Raw genomic sequence first — 21,179 nt, forward strand, 5'->3', positions numbered from 1 at the left:
CTGCTTGCCGAGGTCTGCGCCTTCCTGGCAAATCCCCAGGCACTGAGCTTATGGTGCGTGTGCCCTGCTTCTCTTAAAAAGACAGACACTGTCCAAAAGTGTCCCCAGCCAATGGCAAGGAGACTCTTATTATTTAAGGCACCTCCACGTATTAAATCAGTTAGTCTGCACACTTGCTAGTTCTCAGGTCGCCTGTCTGTTAGTGCCTGCCAGTACCCGCTAGTTCCTGTCAGTACCTACCAGTACCCATTTGTTCCTGATCGAACCTACCTGCACTTGCCAAGTCAGTCTGTATACCAGCCGTACACATAGTGTCAGTCTGTATATCAGCCGTACCTGCCGTGCCAGTATCTATTCCAGCCGTTCATGCCTGCCAGTCTGTATACCTGCCGTACTGGTCTACACCTGCCTTGTCTTGCAGTATTACTGCCGTGCTTGCCTGTACTTGTCCAAGTCCACCCATTCCTGGCCGTTCCAGCTTCCTGCCTCTTTTGGGGTCAGCTTCCATGTGTTGAGGTCTGTACTGGAGTAGCAGCTGACATCCATCTGGAGCCAAGTCTAACCATGCCCATGGGTTCTAGTAAAGAGTCAGGTGTTTGCCTAGTAGCACCCCTCCAGGCTCTCCTCGGTTCATGGCACAGTGGTTCCACCAGTATACCCGTTACATCTACTGTCTATAGAAGCATTTTGTTGTTATTCGAAAGATCTGATTAATCCCATTAATAAAAAAAAAAAATTTCACTTCAACAATACATTATTATCTGATATTTTCCTATTAGAAAACACACAAAAAAATTCCTGAGATATTTTTGTTAGAGAAAACATCACAAGGACGTGGAAAATGTTGTACCTACGATAGAAATATGGGATGTTTGCATTCTGGAAGTTTAGGAAGGATTTTGAATTTCCTGAATTTCACTTTTCATCCTTTATAAAATTGTTTTGAACTTAAAAAAAATGAAAACGCAAATGTAACAAATGCAAAAATTATATTGTGTTTATAGGAAAAAGTATGTAACCTTTCTGAGAACTGATGTTTCCATAGGTAGAAAATATTTTCCTCCCTTTAGAATCTACTCCTGCTGTCCATTCCTCCCGAGGCCACATTCAGGTACCCGAATGTCATGATCCATGATTCATGGACTGGCTGCGGGTCTCCCAACCCAAACGCAGCAGCCTCATGGGCATATATAAAACTGTTAAGTTCAGGTTAGGAAACCCTTAGTCAGTCCGGTCTGAACTAGGACCACAAAACACATGGATGAGTGAATGCGACATTAGAGTAAGACCAGATGGGCACACACTAGTCATGGCCAAAAACTAGTTCCCTAATATTGGATTTTTGTAGGATTAGAATGGTTTCACCTGCAAAATCAAGAGATTGTTTAAGGAGCATTTTGAAAAATGGTGGCTGCTGAACACTGCTGTTTTTGGCTATGCCTCAGCAGCTCAGTCTGGCCCTACCCTTCCTGGTCTACTATTTTTTTTTTTACATTTTGATCATCATCACCCACTTTAATCCGTCCGGGAGGCTGGACTTTCCTTTCTAATGAGACGCAGCACAGCCGTCACTCATGGCTTGTGCGCACCGCCTCCTCTTCCTGCATTATAGTTCCTGGCGCCTGCGCTGTAAGTACGAAGGGCAGCGCAACTGCGCATGCCCAGAAAAAAAACTTACAGAGCAGGCGCCAGGAACGATAATGCAGGAAGAGGAGGCGGTGCGCACATGCCAGGAGTGACTGCTGTGCTGCGTCTCATTAGAAAGGAAAGTCCCGCCTCCCAGACGGATTCAGGGTATGTAGGGGCAAATTTTATAAGTGTTTATTTCAGCGTGTGCAGGCATTTGTAACTAAAGAGCCACCTTGTCAGAATGCAGGCTCTTTTAGTTACAAACGCCTGAGGAGGGGGGGGGGGGGGGGGGGGGCAGTTGACAGGTTCTCTTTAAGCAGAGTAAGCTGTATGGATTCACACAGGAATAGTGGCAATAGTGGATCTTCTGGCAGGGAAGTACAGTAGTTAATCAGAGAAAGGCAGTCTAACATCTTCTGGAAGCGCAATAGTTAAACAAAGGATAAACTGATAATTAAATGGACTAGTTGTCTTCCAGCAGGGGAATGGCTAACAGCAGAAATGTAATACAAAAAAGTAAATGCAATTTGTCATCTTCCCGCAGAGCAATGATTAACCCCTTCACCCCCGGAGCTTTTTCCGCTTTTTCATTTTCGTTTTTTGCTCCCCTCCTTCCCAGAGCCATAACTTTTTTGTTTTTCCGTCAATTTGGCCATGTGAGGGCTTATTTTTTGCGGGACGAGATGTACTTTTGAACGATACCATTGATTTTACCATGCCATGTAACAGAAAACGGGAAAAAAATTCCAAGTGTGATGAAATTGCAAAAAAAGTGCAATCTCACACTTGTTTTTTGTTTGGCTTTTTTGCTAGGTTCACTAAATGCTAAAACTAACCTGCCATTATGATTCTCCAGGTCATTACGAGTTCATAGGCACCAAACATGTCTAGGTTATTTTTTATCTAAGTGGTGACAAAAAATGCCAAATTTTGCTAAAAAAAAAAAAAAAAAAAAAAAAAATGCGCGATTTTCCGATACCCGTAGCATCTCCAATTTTCGTGATCTGGGGTCAGGTGGGGGCTTATTTTTTGCGTGCCGAGCTGGCGTTTCTAATGATACCATTTTGGTGTAGATACGCTCTTTTGATCGCCCGTTATTGCATTTTAATGCAATGTCGCGGCGACCAAAAAAACGTAATTTTGGCGTTTTGATTTTTTTTCTCACTACGCCATTTAGCGGTCAGGTTAATCCTTTGTTTTTATTGATAGATAGGGCGATTCTGAACGCGGCGAGACCAAATATGTGTATGTTTGATTTTTTTTTTAATTGTTTTATTTTGATTGGGGCGAAAGGGGGGTGATTTGAACTTTTATATATTTTTTATTTTTTTTATATTTTTAATCACTTTTTTTTTAATTTTGGCATGCTTCAATAGCCTCCGTGGGAGGCTAGAAGCATGCATAACTCGATCGGCTCTGCTACATAGAGGTGAAGTACAGATCTCCTCTATGTAGCAGAAATGCAGGGTTGCTTTGAACGCCGACCACAGGGTGGCGCTCAAAGCAATCGGCCATCAACAACCATAGAGGTCTCAAGGAGACCTCTGGTTGTTATGGCGATGCACTGCTGACCCCCGATCATGTGACGGGGGTCCGCAGTGCGAGCACCACCGGCCGCGCGGCCGGGAGCGCTAGTTAAATGCCTCTGTCAGCGCTTGACGGCAGCATTTAACTAGTTAATGGGCGCGGGCGGATCGCGATTCCGCTCGTGCTCATTGCGCGCACATGTCAGCTGTACAAAACAGCTGACATGTCGCGGCTTTGAGGTGGGCTCACCGCCGGAGCCCACCTCAAAGCAGGGGATCTGCCAGCTGACGTACTATTCCGTCAGCTGGCAGAAAGGGGTTAATAGCATGAATGTAACAAAAGTAAATGCAGTGTATTATATTACAGTAGACAAACTAGAGATTAGCTTGAAAACATGTTGTTGTTTTTTGCAGAGACCAGGTGTGAACAGTTGAGAGAATTAGAAGATTTGGTAACTTGTTGAGAGGTTGTTGTGGACAACACCTAAGTAAACTCAACTGAGGCTGAAAACATCTTTGATTGTAAAATGAAAGTTAAGAGAAGCTGAGGAGACTACAACACCTGACTCGAGCTGGACCAAGTGAAGCAGCAGAAAACTTCTGACAAACTTGAGGAAACTGAAACAACGCAACTTAATGCTAGCTTTGTCAGAGGCCAGGTGTGTGAGTCTTAAAAAGGTCTAGTGTAATTACGTCAAAAGAATTGTGGGTTACTTGAGAAACCTGGTGTGGACTCTGTAAAGAGAGGCTGCCATAGGAGAAGGGAGCAAGGCCTGACAATTGTACCTGAACAGGTGAGTAACAGATCTTCCAGCTTTAATTCTGATTTCTGAAGAGACCTACAGCATGAACTATTCCAAATATCAGAAATAAGAATGCTACATGCATACACTGGAGTCAACTTCAGGGTACCATTGAGCTGCCATCATACACGTTAGATTGGCCATTGTTATGCAAGCTCTCTTAAAAGGGTTGTCTCCATCCTGAAATGGATAAAATTTGCAAAAAGCTTGTTAAAAACGAACTTTTTAAAATTCCTCTAGACTCTCTAGAATGGAATGATTTTCAATTCTATTGCTTATTGCTCATTACCCAAGTAATAGGCCACCTTTTCAGTGTATCTGAGGAGGCCAGTTTCCAAGGCTAGGAGAGCGTGCTTGTAAATGGTTATCTGTTAGGAGCATCCGAGAGAGCACAGTGAGCACCAGCAGTGCAACAACGCCGTTGCTCCGAACTGTCAATCTTCAGGGGTGCCCCACCTCCGAGGAGCAGGAAGTTGGGAGGCAGAGATGTGAATATTTACATAAACAACTATAGGTTGTACCGTAATCAGCCCACCACTGACCCTGAATGCAGACATGCTTGTTTAGTAGGGATCTACACTAAAGACATAGATCTATTTATTCCAGTTTCCATACAGCTATAGATATGGAAATTGTTACTTGGCGCAGCAAGACATCTCTGCATGTCACAACTTAACAAAGAGGTATTATAGAGATAAAACCGCATATGCTGACACAAGTAAAAAGCCTGTACTCAAACAAGCAGAATCACTGTACAAAACACAAAGATCCAAATGCAAAGAGGATTTTATTGACTTGACATGCAGCAATGTTTGTCCAATGAAACTCTGTCCAAGATTTTTCAATCAGAGCATAAAGGACAGTCCAGAAGATCCATCAGTCAGGCGACAAGTGTAAAAATAAGCAATGGCCACACCACCTCTTATCAGCTTTTACCTGTTGCCCATTGCTCATTAAGAGCTGCATAGTTTTCTTATATTAAACAGATTAGCCCAATTTAACAACAGGGAATAATTAGAACTTTTTTTCTTCTTCTTTTTTTTTAACACAAATCTTCATATAACGGAGTCTGTATCAGCCCTAAATATTCATCTGTAACTTCCGGAGTAATCTGTTTCCTCTTCAGGAGGAACATCTAATGACGTTCTGCTTTAGTCATTTGACCGCTGCAGCCAATCACATGCATCAGCATCAGGTGATTGACGGATGTAACATCATTGCTTCCTGTTCAAGCGCACACAACATGAGAGGTCTATGCTTGATCTACAGGAGCTCAAGATCAAACTCTTTTAGCCACTACTGCAAATAGTATCAAATTGGAGTGCTAAGGGGCCTCCTGTAACATTGACCCTGGGGAGCCACTAATAAGCGGGTGCAAGTATTACATTACCCTCATTCACAAATTATCTATGCTTCTATGTAAGAAACTAGATAGTTTTTTTTAATGAATGCGATGCTGCCTTTGTATGTACTTAGCGAATCGAGTGTATTATTATTATTTATTTATATAGCACCATTGATTCCATGGTGCTGTACATGAGAAGGGGTCACATACAAATTACAGATTGTGTTAACTATTGTTCATATAGAGGGGTGTGGAGCTTAGTTCTGCCTAGGGGTCCACTGCGGGATTCATGGGTTCCCCCCTAGGCCTTGCAAAAGTAAAATTAGTATTTCTTCTTGCTACATTGGCACCATCAGACTTTGGGGAACCTCGACAATCAGACAAAAAAAACCCAGCTCTACGGCTTCAAGTCAAGGATCTGGTAAGGACCTTCTGTGATTCGGTTGTCCAACAGGTTGCACATATCTGAAGCCATCTTAGATCTTATTTGCAGATATCTATACAACAGAAATTAAAGCTCTTTCTGACTCCTTTCCATTAAAAATTGTCATCAATGCTAAACTGATGGTGGTCTGACTGCTAGAAAATTCAGCGATTGCCTGAAGAATCGCTAGCCATAACTCAGTAGCAAGGATTTAGCATGGAGTGGCAGGTATTGAACAAACTAAAAAAAAAATGCGCAAAGCACATAGGTCTCCTGGTAATGGTTAAAAATGTTTTAGACAGAAATATTTCTTAAGTATTGTATAAGAATTTCACAATGTTTGACTCCTTCTCCCATTAAAAGAAATTAGAATGTTGGAGCAGCAATAATGTACCTTCTTGCACAAACATGAGTCTGTGCTTGTTTTCTTAATATATAAATATTTACTTTTCCAAGATTATGATGAGGTTTTTTTATGGTAATTCCAATGGGGAATTAGCTGCTTAGTAAAATGATCGGATACAGAATACAATACAATTACCGTAAATAAGTTACAATTTGTAACAAACTCATAGTCAGGTTTGCAATAATTCAAAAAAAGAGAAGAAACAACGCACAGCACAATCCTCCGTGTAGTAAAAAACTTTGTCCTTTATTTCATACACCGTAACATGGACATGGTTACAAGGGGCAGGACGACTGCAGAACAAGCTGGTACAGGAGAAGGACTACGGCAGTTTCGCGCTTATCACGCTTCAATGGGTCCTAGTATAACCGATGGTATGTCATTTCCTTTTTAAGCCGTCATCACATGACTTCACTTACATAAATTAAAAGCATTTAAAACATGCATAAATCACAAATAAAAACAACAACCACTATATCTACTTTCGTTGAGGACTTGAAATACACAACGTAATATATAACACGTTATTTCAAGGCATAGACTTATTTGTTAGATTCTGATTAAATGTTATAGAAAGCACGAGAAATCTAATCGTTAATTAAGATCCAAAGGGCCCTGTGCGTTCGTTCTTATTATCCATTTGGCTTCTTGCCATAGGAAGATTTTATTATGGTCACCCCCATTTTTTGGAAATTTAACCATTTCTATGCCGGCAAAATGCAGGCATTGGGGGTTAGAGCCGTGTACCTCCTGAGTCAAAATGCTCTTGAAATCTTTTGAACATTGGTCTTATGGTTTTTAACTATATAAAAGTGGACAAAAAATATATATACCACGTTTTTAGTTTTACATGTTATTAAGTCCTTGACCCTATGTTGAATATGCCCAATTTTTAAAGAATAGCCGGTCAGGTGGTATTGGCAGAAATTACAGTTCTCACATTTTTAATTTCCTTTAGGAGCTAATGTACTTAACCAATTATTTTCTCAAAAGTTTAATAGTATTTTGTGGCTTCTAAAACTAAAGACAAATACTGCGGCCATATATGAGCACAAGACAAAACCGCCCCGAGGACAAACACGTAATTCTCCATTCTAACATCTGTCCAAAAATACAAATTGGGACACGGCCTGAAACAACGGAGACAACTGCAAGCACTCGGAGTAACAACGAACGGCATTTATCGACCCCTTGCTCCAATATCATATGGTAAATACTTATTCCCAGTGTTCTGTCAGTTTGTTTCCACATATAGGACTTGTCAGTTTTGGTAAATGTTGGATTAAATGAAATGTATCCTTTTAAACAAGAATTTCTGACCACAGGAGAACATTTGGAGCCTTTTAACATGTCAACACCTATTGAAAGTCACAAAAGTGTTGAAAGCGCTTGTATTCTCCAACAATAACGCAATTTCCTGCTATTCTTTCTCTCTTATCGCACTGGTGTGAATAACAAGAAAAAAACTAAACTTAAAGACTTGGGTCAATTACATAAAGATATATCCATTTTAATCTTCCCAACTACATTCTTTAAAAAGAGCGAAAGGACAAAATTATATACATTGACAAAATGAGCTTTTTGGTGCTGTAGATTTTCTGCGGCATTTCTGCACCTATTAAGTAACCTCACCAAAAACTCATCATGGGAATGTAGACTAATGGAACATCTGATGCAGACATATGTATGACTTTCCTAATCAACTGCATGGAGTATGCAGAAATCCTCCCTCATATTGCGCAAAAACCATCAAATGAATGGAATATATTTTTATTTGCAGACATTGGTGCTGTATGTGAATTTAGCCTTACATTTTAAAGGGGAACCAGTTATTCGTGCTGCCCGAATTCTCCCTCTGTTGTTCCTGATGGCTGACAGTTCTCCTCTGTGCAGAGAGAGATCAATTAGTCAAGGGGAACTTGATTTTTTTCTTCTTGTTTCAATCAGCCTGCTGGATCAGATTTTCATCCATGTTTGGTCCGTGTGTTAAGTAGCTTTTCTTAAAAGCAAATAGGAAAAAAAAAGAAAAAGATGGTTGTTTGCCAAGTTTCTCCTAGCAAACGGTCACTGAAGACCAAACGACACACACATGCATCCCTGTTTGGTCCATTTCTTTTGTGGTCCCATTCACTTGAATTGGGGCAAGTTGGAGCAAAATAAGACAGGTCTCCATTTTATTACACAATCGCCTTCATATTCCCCAGCGCTTTAAAGACATTGTCAACAGGGACAGCAATATCTTTGGAGTGTGGGAGGAAACCGGAGTACCCGGAGGAAACCTACAGAAACACAGGGAGAACATACAAAATCCTTGCAGATTTTGTCCATGGTGGGATTTCAACCCATGACCCCAGCGCTGCAAAGCTACTGAGCCACAGTACAGTGCTAGTCACTGAGCCAACGTGCTGCTAAAACTCCCATAACATTCAATGGAGCCTTTATTGTACTAGAGTGGCTGACTACCGCCTTCTCTCAGCAAATGGGTTCAACTTCAACCCCATCCTCCCAAGGGGTATTTCCATTTTTCCACTTAAAATATCTCAGTACGACCAGAGTTCTTAAACAAGTAACTATAAAATAAACAATACAGACAGACACTAGCCAAAAACATCTACAAAAATCAAAATACGGTAAATCTAAAACCACAGCAGCTATGTTATGCACAATGAATTTCTGCTGAATTAATCAATAAATCCAGCCCCTGTTGATTGTGCCCACTGTGAGAATACATATCCCCAACGTGTCATGTTATACTGCCCCCTACAGGACACACGACATACTACATATATTGCATTGTGTACTCATACATTTTATCTGTAGGGCACATTCCCATGGGAAAAATGTGCTGCGGAATTTATGCAACTAAAGCAACTAATTTTGTTGCAGACATGCTGTGCATTGCAAAAGGGTGACGTGTAGGGCAAATGCAAAGGGTCAAATGTGCAATAAATTCTGCAGCATAAATTCACGTGCTGTGAATTTCAACATCTCAGGGCTGGTCAATTTCCGGAAGTTTTTTTTTCTGTGTCACGTAGATAAAATTTAGTAAAAATCTCATCCACAAAGCTGATACTGTAATCCATAGTACATTCAGACTGCGTTCTCACTCAGCAATCTTGCTGTGGAAAGGAACCTGTCAGCAGGAGTGTGCACAGTAACCTACAGACAGTGTCAGGTCGGCGCCGTTATACTGATTACAATGGTACCTGGGTGATGAAATCCGTCTTGTGGTTGTTGTTTAATCTTTATTTTCAGCTTTGAGTTAATGACATGCTCGTGCTCCGGGGCGGCCTGTGGGGGGGTCTACTTGTGGTGCTCTGATTAGGTATTCATCTGTGTGGGCTTATGACAGGTCACTGATCCCAGGCACCGACCTGACAGTGTCTGTGGGTTACTGTGCACAATCCTGCTGACAGGTTCCCTTTAAACAGCATGTATGGAGGTCTTGTCCCATACAGGCATTATATGGGGGCATTGTATGGGGGGGAATAGCTCCGTGACACATGCCCCCAATCCCCCCACCACACACAACTCTGCCATGCATGAAGTCTAATCCTTTTAACATGATAATCCTGTAACCAACAATTCACATAATTCTAGCAATTAGAACTCGCATGTGCCGGAGAAACAGGTCAGGTGAGCGCAGCTCTGATTTATAATCTACTTGAAAAAGTCCAGAAACTTTTTGTATCTAAGGACTCCTTCAAATTGCTATTTTTTTTTTCTGACACATCTGCGTTTTTCACAGATAGAGATAGTACCCAGTATATTCCATGAGGATTTTCACGTCTGATTTTTTTTTTTTGCATAACATCCCGTAAACAGGTTTAATACATTGGATAAAGATTAGCAAAGTAAATTTATGGGTTCATGGAAAAATTGGGCAGCACTTGGATGCCATCCGTGTGCTGTTGGTTTTTCATGGAATGTGAGAAAGAAGTTACAGAAACTTTGTTTTCTCATCCAAGAAAAACGGAGATAAAAATCTGATTAAACTAATACTGTTTTTTTTGCGCATTTAAAAAAAAACCCTAGAGACATCTGAATGAGCACATACTATGAAGCCACACAGCCAACGTCATTGGAGTAGAAATTAATGAATATGTTCGGAACCAATCATCAAACATAAAGTTGGCACGAATAGGGTAACAATATGGCAAATTCAAATTCGGTGACCGATTTCGAACATATTCACTCAACTCTACTCCTGATACAAACTAAATAGCCTCATATACGCCCATGAGTCTGTCGAGTTCACATTAGGAGATTAGTCCAGGAATCGACGCAGTACATACTTGGACCAGGAAAAACTTGTTTGTCCTTAGGGACACATGCACAGATGCTGCAGTGCCTCTTTTGTTGTTGTTGTTGTTTTGTCTTACCTACAACACCTACATTAAAAACCTGAGCTAATCCTGACTTTGCGGGCTCACCCTAAAGGCTCCTGCACATGAATGCACTCGGACGACATCTGAGTGCAGTCCAGTTTCCACATACCAATAAAATGGAGAAGATGGAGACATGTTTTTTCTCCATCTTCTCCACATCCGAGAGAATCGGAACACACTATGATTACACTCTGATCAGAATGTAATTTGCTTGGATGACAGAATATACACTTTTGTGACCCTAACCTAAGAACAACTTCGTTCCATAACCCTTCATTTCTGTAGAACTACACAAACTGGAGTTTTGTGGCTTTTTTTTGGCAATGTTAATACATGTGCCCTCATATTTAAAGTGGCTAAGTACCTTAATGTAGCCAATACATTGCCAGAAATTAGAAGAATTCTGATTGTACGGAAAGCAATCATGGAAATATATGTACGGCCGCTTTATGTAGAACAAATATAATTATCAAATGGTCAGCAAAGACAAAAAAATAAAAGAAAAACACATTTCCCTTATAAATGCCCTGTTCTTTAATTCTGTGTACTCATGAGGGATCAGAAAGGACTACAACGTCTTTGAGTTTCCAAGTGAATACGATTTGTTTTCTTAAAAGTTCACTCCATCTCAGGTCCGCTGTAACGTTATGATGGAGCCGCTTTATCAGCAATGTTCTGCTATACTTCAGTATCCCTTCTCCATTGCGCCACTTGCAACCAGGGATATTTTGGATAGAGGGTATTTGCTATAGGGGCATCCGGCTAACCTCTCTGTTCAACCCATTTCTAGAACATACAGCTCTGGCAAAAATTAAGAGACCACTGCACAGTTTTATAAAAATCAGCTTCTCTACATGTCTGACAGCCATTCCAGTGTCTGTTGAATTCCAACCAGAGTACACCTCATTCTACTTACTGTGCTTCTGATTAGGTGATCACCTGAACCAAATCTTATTTAATGAAGGAAAGTATAAAAAACACTGCTGTGGTGTTCACAATCCTCTTGCAATAGGACAAGCTGGATGGCAAAACAAGTGCTAGTAATAGCCCAAAAGTAATAGGAATGAAAAAAAAAAAAAACTTTTAACCATGCCAAAGGAGTTGAAAAGTCTTGAGTGAGGAAAAGAAGGGCTCAATTTTAGCTTTACTAGCAGAGGGACACAGTGAGCGTCACGTTGCCTCCATCCTTAAAATTTCTAAGACAGCAGTCCATTACAACAAGCAGCAGACATTGGGGACAACAAAGCTACAGATCGGCAGAGGGCGAAAACGACTCTCCACTGACCGGGATGATCGTCATCTTATTCAAATTTGACTCCGCAACCACAGGATGACATCAAGTGACCTACAAAAGGAATGGCAAATGGCAGCTGGGGTGAAGTGAATGGCAAGAACAGTTCATAACAGGCTCCTAGAGGCAGGACTGAAGTCATGTAAAGCTAGAAAAAAGCCTTTCATCAATGAGAAGCAAAGGAGAGCCAGGCTGAAGTTTGCCAAAGACTATAAGGATTGGACCATAAAGGACTGGAGTAATGAAATCTTCTCTGATGAGTCTAATTTTCAGTTTTTGCCAACACCTGGTCGTCTAATGGTTAGGCGGAGACCTGGAGAGGTGTAAAAGCCACAGTGTCTTGCACCCACTGTGAAATAGGTTGGGGATCAATGATGATTTGGGGATGCTTCAGCAAGGCTGGAATTGGGCAGGTTGTTCTTTTATGAAGGACATATGAATCAAGCCGCAAACAAGGTTATCCTGGAAAAACGGTTGATTCCTTCTGTTTAGGCAATGTTCCCCAACTCTGAGGACTGTTTTTTCCAGCAGGACAATGCGCCATGCGACACAGCTAGGTCAATCAAGAGGTGGGTGAAGGACCACCACATCAAATCCCTGCCATAGCCAGCTCAATCTCCAGACCTGAACCCCATTGAAAACCTCTGGAATGTAATCAAGAGGATGATGGATAGTCACAAGCCATCAAACAAAGAAGAACTGCTAAAATTTTAGTATCAGGAGTGGCATAAGGTCACCCAAACGCAGTGTGAAAGACTGATGCAAGGCATGCCGAGACCCATGAAAGGTGTGATTAAAAATCATGGTTATTCCACAAAATATTGATTTCTGAACTCTTCTTGAGTTAAAACATTAGTATTAGTGATGAGCAAATATACTCGGGTGACCTCCCGAGTATTTTTTAGTGCTCGGAGATTTAGTTTTCATCGCCGCAGCTGAATGATTTACATCTGTTAGCCAGCATAAGTACATGTGGGGGTTGCCTGGTTGCTAGGGAATCCTCACATGTAATCAAGCTGGCTAAGAGATGTAAATCATTCAGCTGAGGTGCTGAAAACTAAATCTCCGAGCACTAAAAAATACTCGGAGGACCTCCGAGCATGCTCGGAAAATCTTGAGTAACGAGTATATTCGCTCATCACTAATTAGTATTGTTTCTAAATGATTATGAACTTGTTTTTTTGCATTATTTGAGGTCTGCAAGCGATGCATTTTTTGTTATTTTGACCATTTCTTCTTTTCAGAAAATAAATACAAAATTTATTGCTTGGAACTTTGGAGACATGTTGTCCGTAGTTTATAGAATAAAAGAACAATTTACATTTTACTCAAAAATATACCTATAAAGAGAAAAATCAGACAAACTGAAAATGTTGCAGTGGTCTGTTAATTTTTGCCAGAGCTGTAGGCTGATGTTTATATGGCAAAGTATAGCCACCACCTGCCGTACAGTCACCCATGGTATTCTTTATGAGAATCAGTCTGCTAGTAAGGTGTCGCTTACTTGCTTACATGGCTGCGGTATGGATCCACATTGTAGAGATCTATAATGCAGCCTTCAAAGCCTAGGAGTCCACATTGCACCTCTGTGAGAATGCACTAAAATACACATCCCCCTGAAATATATCATTCTATGCAACATTCTGATAAATCATTTGTCTAATATAAGCAAAAAAGTTGATAAACCACAATATTTTATATGCATCCCCGTGTCGGTGTATTTGCCTACACAACATAGGCATTTCTCTGAGTTTTCGTTACCAAGTCTGGCATCCAGGTAACTTTCTGATATTGGTATTCACTAGTAAGCGTCTTACCTTGGGCCTGCCTGGGGGTCCGAGTTCTAAAAAGGCAGCTGTGCCGTTTTCTTGGATCCTAAACTTCCTAATAAAATCCAAGCGTCCACCAGTAATAAGATGTTTGCTTAGGTCTCAGACCAGAGATCTGCGGTGTTTCTTATTTCCTAGTGAGAACCAACTGCATAGAACATAAGGCAGGCAGCCAACTCACTCGGTGCTTTGTGGGAGAGTGGATTCCACTTTGCAGAAAAAGGTGTTTTCACCCCCCCCCCCCAAGCTTTTTTTTCTTTTGCCTTTCCCAGCAGCTCACAAAGATCCTTTCTGGGTGGGACTCACTGCACTGGTTTATTGTAGCCCAGGGTGAAAAAGAAATCAGAGTGAAACATTAGACAGATGGGACTGAAGGCAGCTCTATACTGTGCAGAGCTCTCGGGAGAATGAGGAAGTATCTGACTGAGGAACACTCCTAACAAAAACAAAGACAAATTAGGGTCACTTTCACAATGCATTATTTTGGCCAGGATCTTCATGTTTATTTGTAAAGTCTATGGAATGATAATCAGAATTTTGCCAATCATTGCTGCAATCAAACATCGTAGTAATCAGCCGACAAAAGTCCTTGCAATAAAAAAAAAAAGAGCCCATCTCCAAATGCTCTGCCATAATATGCAAGCTAAATACGGATTTCTACTAATACTTTAGGGCCTTATTCAGACATCCTTTGTTTCTCTTGCGCATGAAAATATAGACTGAATTTCAGAAGTGTTTTGGATCACATTGTCATCGTTGTTTAGTTATTTTCCCATATGCAAAAAAAGTTGCATAGCTTCTCCTACTCATTGCAATTTTAAAAATGGACTGCACACAAATTAAATATGAATGCCCAGCTGCAGCTTCCACATCTTTCTCTGCAGCTCCAACACACAGGCTGCTCAGCTTTCCTACCTGACCAATGCAGTTTCCAAACAGAGAGAGATCCTAGCACATCTCGCTCTCAGCTAAATCTCATATTTTGGTAGGTCACTCACAACTCTGCTTCATCCAGCAAATTGACACACCTAGTAAACCAGGTTCTGGTTCTAGTAACCAGCTAGGCAGGTGCATCTAATCAAATTCTGCTGAGCTAGAACTTCACTCTGTCCTAACTGGCTAAGCTACATATCCCTCTTGCTCAAAGCAAGGGGCTGAACACTATCTGCCATTAAAGAGTTCCTACAGGTCTCTGCTATCTACAGATTATATGCAATGCCGCCTGCACATAGTGCCTAAGTTGTGTCCTAAGCACGTTGAATGCTGATCGATGGGGTTGAGAGCTGGTGATTGACTCGGCCATTGTAGAATATTACACTTTTTTGAATAAAAAAAACTGCTGTGTTGCTTTCGCAGTATGTTTGGAGTCATTGCCCATCTGTACTGTGAAGCGAAGTCCATTTAACCTTGCTGCATTTGATTGAAACTGAGCAGAAAGTATCTCCCTGTACACTTCAAAATTCATCCGGCTCTTCAGTCACATCATGAATAAACACTAATGACCAAGTGCCATTGGAAGCCATCAATGCCCATGCCATCACACTGCCTCCACCATGTGTTACAGAAGATGTGCTGTGCTTTGGATCATGAGTCGTTACAAGTAGGGTTGAGCGACTTTTACTTTTATAGGATCGGGTCGGGTTTCACGAAACCCAACTTTTTCAAAAGTCGGGTCGAGTGAAATCGGCCGATCCTATAAAAAAGTCGGGGTCGGGGTCGGCCGAAACTCGAAACCCAATGCAGTGCATTGGGTTTCCAATGGTTCCCAGGGTCTGAAGGAGAGGAAACTCTCCTTCAGGCCCTGCGATCCATATTTAAGTGTAAAATAAAGAATTAAAATAAAAAATATTGCTATGCTCACCCTCGGACACGCCCTGGTACTAACCGGGAACCTTCCTTCCTTCGAATCAGCGCTTGCAGGACCTTGCGGTGACGTCGCGGCTTGTGATTGGTCGCGCGACCGCCCATGTGACAGCTCGCGCGACCAATCACAAGCCGCGACGTCACCGCAAGGTCCTGCAAGCGCTGATTCTTAGGAAGGAAGGCTGCCGGTTAGTACCAGGGCGCGTCAGAGGGTGAGTATAGCGATATTTTTTATTTTAATTCTTTATTTTACACTTAAATATGGATTCCGATACCGATTTCCGATATTGCAAACACTTGGGATCGGAATTCCGATACCAGATTCAGAAGATCGCCGACTTCATGGTCGACCCCACACAGGGGTCGGGTTTCATGAAACCCGACTTTGCCAAAAGTCGGCGACTTCTGAAAATGGCTGACCCGTTTCGCTCAACCCTAGTTACAAGCCTTCTGCAGGCTTTCTTGTTCCCATCATTCTGGTACAGGTTGATCTGAGTTTTTCTATTACAGAACTAGGGGGTTTCTTTAGAAGTCTAATCTGGCCTTTCTACAATTCTATTATTCGGCTGATTAATGGTTTGTATCTTGTGGTCAACCCTCTGTATTTGCTCTCATGAAGTTTTCTCTTTATGGTGGCCTTAGATACTGAAACACCTACTTCCTGGAGAGTGTTCTTCATTTGGGTGGATGTTGTGAAGGGGTTTTTCTTCACCAAGGAAAGGATTCTGCGATCATCCACCACTATTGTCTTAGATGGACATCCAGGGCTTTTGGAGTTCCAAAGCTCACCAGAATGTTTTTTTTTTTTTTGCAGAATTGACCAAACTGTTGATTTTTGCCACTCCTAACATTTCTGTTTTTTTTGGTCTGTTTCTCTTCCATTGAGAGGTCCTTTAATTGCTTGTTGTGGGTTCACAGCAAGAGCTTCCAAATGCAAATGCCATACCTAGAATCAGCTCTAGACCTTTAACCTCCTTAATAGACGATGGATTAATGAAGGAAAAGCCTGTGCAGCCCAATAAAGAGCTTTTAAGATAATTGTTCAATTTCTTTTGGTCCCTTGAAAATAAGGCAGCTACAATTTTAAACAGCTGTAAATCCTAAATCCTTACTCCAATTAAGGTAGCTAATCTTCCTTCCTACCTCAAAGACACTGTTGAGCTGCTGCGCAAGGTCGACAGACTGTATCTGGAGGGAGATTCTCTACTAGTTTCGGCAGATGTGGAATCCCTCTACACTAATATAAAACATAAAGACGGCATTGCCGTTGTACGGTATTTCTTGGAGACATTTCCATTGTCCCATGGATTGAGGGAGCTTCTGCTGGACCTACTGGAGTTCACCCTCACACAAAATTTTTTGTTTTATTTATTTTTTGTTTTCAAGAGGTCCTTCTACCTACAGCTACAGGGGACAGCTGTGGGTGTGGCCTTTGCATCGTCCTATGCTAATCTGTTCCTGGGGCTGTGGGAGAGGGATCGCTTTCTGTCAACCAGACACCGATGGCCCGCGTCCCTTTTGGACGCGGTACATCGATGATATCTTGTTTGTCTGGCAGGGCACAGCCGTCGACCTTCAAGAGCTCATCCTCAATCTAAACAACAACGACCTCAACATTCATCTCACCTTTACGTGTGATGCTGAGAAGGTTGACTTTCTGGATGTTGCCATCAGAAAGGATTTAGCTGGGAATGTCCAGACGGACATTTTCAGGAAGACAACACCAACGATTACAGTGCTGCACACCTCCTCTTGTCATCCCCATAGTTTGATTAAATCCATATCTGTTGGCCAGTTCCTCTGCTTGCGTCGTATCTGCTCAACCGATAGTGATTTTGAGAAACGGAAGGAGGAACTAAAAATGCGTTTTTTGGCACAGGGATATAGCAGATGTATAATCAAAAAAGACTATCATCGGGCCAAACATTCATTACGGCATGATCTGTTATATAAAATTCAGCCCTGTGCAGTGGCGTAGGAAGGGGGATGCGGGGGGGGGCGGTCCGCCCCGGGCGGCACAATGCGGGGGGCGGCCGGCGCTGCAGGAGAAGAAAAAAAAAAAAAAAAGACGCCCCTTTAAATCTTCGGGCGGCGCCGTCCGCCGCCACGACCAGGGCCAGCTCCCCCCACCCCCGCCCCCCGCTCTAATACTCACCTCTCCTGGTTCCTGCGGCTTCAGCGTCCTCTGACTCTGCGACGTCTCAGAGCAGAGGGCGCGATGACGTCACTACTGTGCGCGCCGCTCAGCCTCTCTGTCCTGAGCATCGCAGAGCCGGAGAGACGCTGACTGGCTGCACCGCACCGGACCTGCGCTAGGAACGGGAGAGGTGAGGATTTTACTTTTTTTTTTTCTTTATGTCTGACTGTCTGGGGGCAATGCTGGACACACTGGGGCAATACTGGAGAGCATGGGGCAGATTGCTGGACACAATGGGGCAATACTGGAGACCATGGGGCAGATTGCTGGACACACTGGGGCAATACTGGAGACCATGGGGCAGAATGCTGGACACACTGGGGCAATACTGGAGACCATGGGGCAGAATGCTGGACACACTGGGGCAATACAGGAGACCATGGGGCAGATTGCTGGACACACTGGGGCAATACAGGAGACTATGGGGCAGATTGCTGGACACACTGGGGCAATACAGGAGACTATGGGGCAGATTGCTGGACACACTGGGGCAATACTGGAGACCATGGGGCAGAATTCTGGACACACTGGGGCAATACTGGAGACCATGGGGCAGAATGCTGGACACACTGGGGCAATACAGGAGACCATGGGGCAGATTTCAGGACACATTGAGGCAATGCTGGAGACCCTGGGGCAGACTTCTGGACATACTGGGGCAATACTGGAGACCATGGGGCAGATTGCTGGACACACTGGGGCAATACTGGAGACCATGGAGCAGAATGCTGGACACACTGGGGCAATACTGGAGACCATGGGGCAGAATGCTGGACACACTGGGGCAATACTGGAGACCATGGGGCAGAATGCTGGACACACTGAATACTGGAGACCATGGGGCAGATTTCAGGACACATTGAGGCAATGCTGGAGACCCTGGGGCAGACTTCTGGACATACTGGGGCAATACTGGAGACCATGGGGCAGATTGCTGGACACACTGGGGCAATACTGGAGACCATGGGGCAGAATGCTGGACACACTGGGGCAATACAGGAGACCATGGGGCAGAATGCTGGACACACTGGGGCAATACAGGAGACCATGGGGCAGATTGCTGGACACACTGGGGCAATACAGGAGACCATGGGGCAAATTGCTGGACACACTGGGGCAATACTGGAGACCATGGGGCAGAATGCTGGACACACTGGGGCAATACTGGAGACCATGTGGCAGAATGCTGGACACACTGAATACTGGAGACCATGGGGCAGATTTCAGGACACATTGAGGCAATGCTGGAGACCCTGGGGCAGACTTCTGGACATACTGGGGCAATACTGGAGACCATGGGGCAGATTGCTGGACACACTGGGGCAATATTGGAGACCATGGGGCAGAATGCTGGACACACTGGGGCAATACTGGAGACCATGGGGCAGAATGCTGGACACACTGGGGCAATACAGGAGACTATGGGGCAGATTGCTGGACACACTGAATACTGGAGACCATGGGGCAGATTTCAGGACACATTGAGGCAATGCTGGAGACCCTGGGGCAGACTTCTGGACATACTGGGGCAATACAGGAGACCATGGGGCAGATTGCTGGACACACCGGGGCAATACTGGAGACCATGGGGCAGAATGCTGGACACTGGGGCAATACAGGAGACCCTGGGTCAGACTTCTGGACACACTGGGGCAATGCTGGACACTGGGGCAGATTGCTGGACACACTGGGGGTAATATGCTGGACATACTGGGGCAATGCTGGACACTGGGGGTAATATGCTGGACACACTGGGGCAGACTGTTGGACACACTGGGGAAAGGCTGGACACTGGGCAGATTGCTGGACACTGGGGGCAGTGCTGGACACACTGGGGCAGATTGCTGGACAACATGGGGGTAATATGCTGGACACACTGGGGCAGATTGCTGGACAACATGGGGGTAATATGCTGGACACACTGGGGGCAGGACTTGAGGCATGGGCAGAATGTAGATACGGGGCATGATTGGAGACACGGGGCAGGATTGGATCATGGGGCAGGATGGATACGATGTAGGCTGGTGGGGCAGGATGGGGAGATCATATGGGGTAGAATGGATACTCATGAGGGCAGGATGCGAGAACATATGGCTGGAGCCAGGAATGAGATAAACGGGGCCAGGTGTCATGATCCCAATGGCAGGGGATCACAAAAAGGACAAGCACAGATACAAACAAGCTCTAGGGCGATGGAACCTGAGCTGACCGCGACCCTGAACCTAACACACAAATAAAAGTAGCCGGGGAACGTGCCTACGATGATCCTAGACGTCTCGCTCCAGCCGAAGATCTAACTTCCCCTATCAGAAGAAACACAGACCTCTCTTGCCTCCAGAGAAATACCCCACAGCAAATAGCAGCCCCCCACATATAATGACGATGAAATGAGAGGAAAGCACATACGTAGTATGAAAACAGTTTCAGCAAAATGAGGCCCGTTAAAGCTAGATAGCAGAGGATACAAAAGTGAACTGCGCGGTCAGCGAAAAACCCTTCAAAAAACCATCCTGAAATTACTTGAACTCAGTGGCGTAGGAAGAGGGGTGCGGGGGGGGGCGGTCCGCCCCGGGCGGCACAATGCTGGGGGCGGCCGGCGCTGCAGGAGAAGAAGATGAAAAAAAAAAAAAAAAAGACGCCCCTTTAAATCTTCGGGCGGCGCCGTCCGCCGCCACGACCAGGGCCAGCTCCCCCCACCCCCGGGTCCCGCCCCCGCCCCCCGCTCTATACTCACCTCTCCTGGTTCCTGCGGCGCCGGCAGCTGCAGCGTCCTCTGACTCTGCGACGTCTCAGAGCAGAGGGCGCGATGACGTCACTACTGTGCGCGCCGCTCTGCCTCTCTGTCCTGAGCGTCGCAGAGCCGGAGAGACGCTGACTGCACCGGACCTGCGCTGGGAACGGGAGAGGTGAGGATTTTACTTTTTTTTTTTTTTTCTTTATGTCTGACTGTCTGGGGCTGGGGCAATGCTGGACACACTGGGGCAATACTGGAGACCATGGGGCAGATTGCTGGACACACTGGGGCAGTACTGGAGACCATGGGGCAGAATGCTGGACACACTGGGGCAATACAGGAGACTATGGGGCAGATTGCTGGACACACTGGGGCAATACAGGAGACTATGGGGCAGATTGCTGGACACACTGGGGCAATACAGGAGACCATGGGGCAGATTGCTGGACACACTGGGGCAATACAGGAGACCATGGGGCAGATTGCTGGACACACTGGGGCAATACAGGAGACTATGGGGCAGATTGCTGGTCACACTGGGGCAATACTGGAGACCATGGGGCAGAATGCTGGACACACTGGGGCAATACTGGAGACCATGGGGCAGAATGCTGGACACACTGGGGCAATACTGGAGACCATGGGGCAGAATGCTGGACACACTGGGGCAATACTGGAGACCATGGGGCAGAATGCTGGACATACTGGGGCAATACTGGAGACCATGGGGCAGATTGCTGGACA

The 21,179-nt window shown here is 44.2% G+C and overlaps 1 protein-coding gene across 2 annotated transcripts in view; it reads right to left on the bottom strand.

Annotated features, from left to right (window-relative positions):
- Nucleotides 1-13,865, bottom strand: part of PAPLN (papilin, proteoglycan like sulfated glycoprotein) — a 111,560-nt gene extending 97,695 nt beyond the window's left edge. For both annotated transcript variants that reach the window (XM_069731061.1, XM_069731052.1), the window contains exon 1: nucleotides 13,630-13,865. The gene's annotated coding sequence lies outside the window, so the exon portion shown is untranslated. The remainder of the gene's footprint in view (nucleotides 1-13,629) is intronic.
- Nucleotides 13,866-21,179: the final 7,314 nt, after the last annotated feature.

This window comes from Ranitomeya imitator, chromosome 1 (assembly GCF_032444005.1).
Source record: "Ranitomeya imitator isolate aRanImi1 chromosome 1, aRanImi1.pri, whole genome shotgun sequence".
In the NCBI taxonomy this organism is placed as follows: Eukaryota; Metazoa; Chordata; class Amphibia; order Anura; family Dendrobatidae; genus Ranitomeya; species Ranitomeya imitator.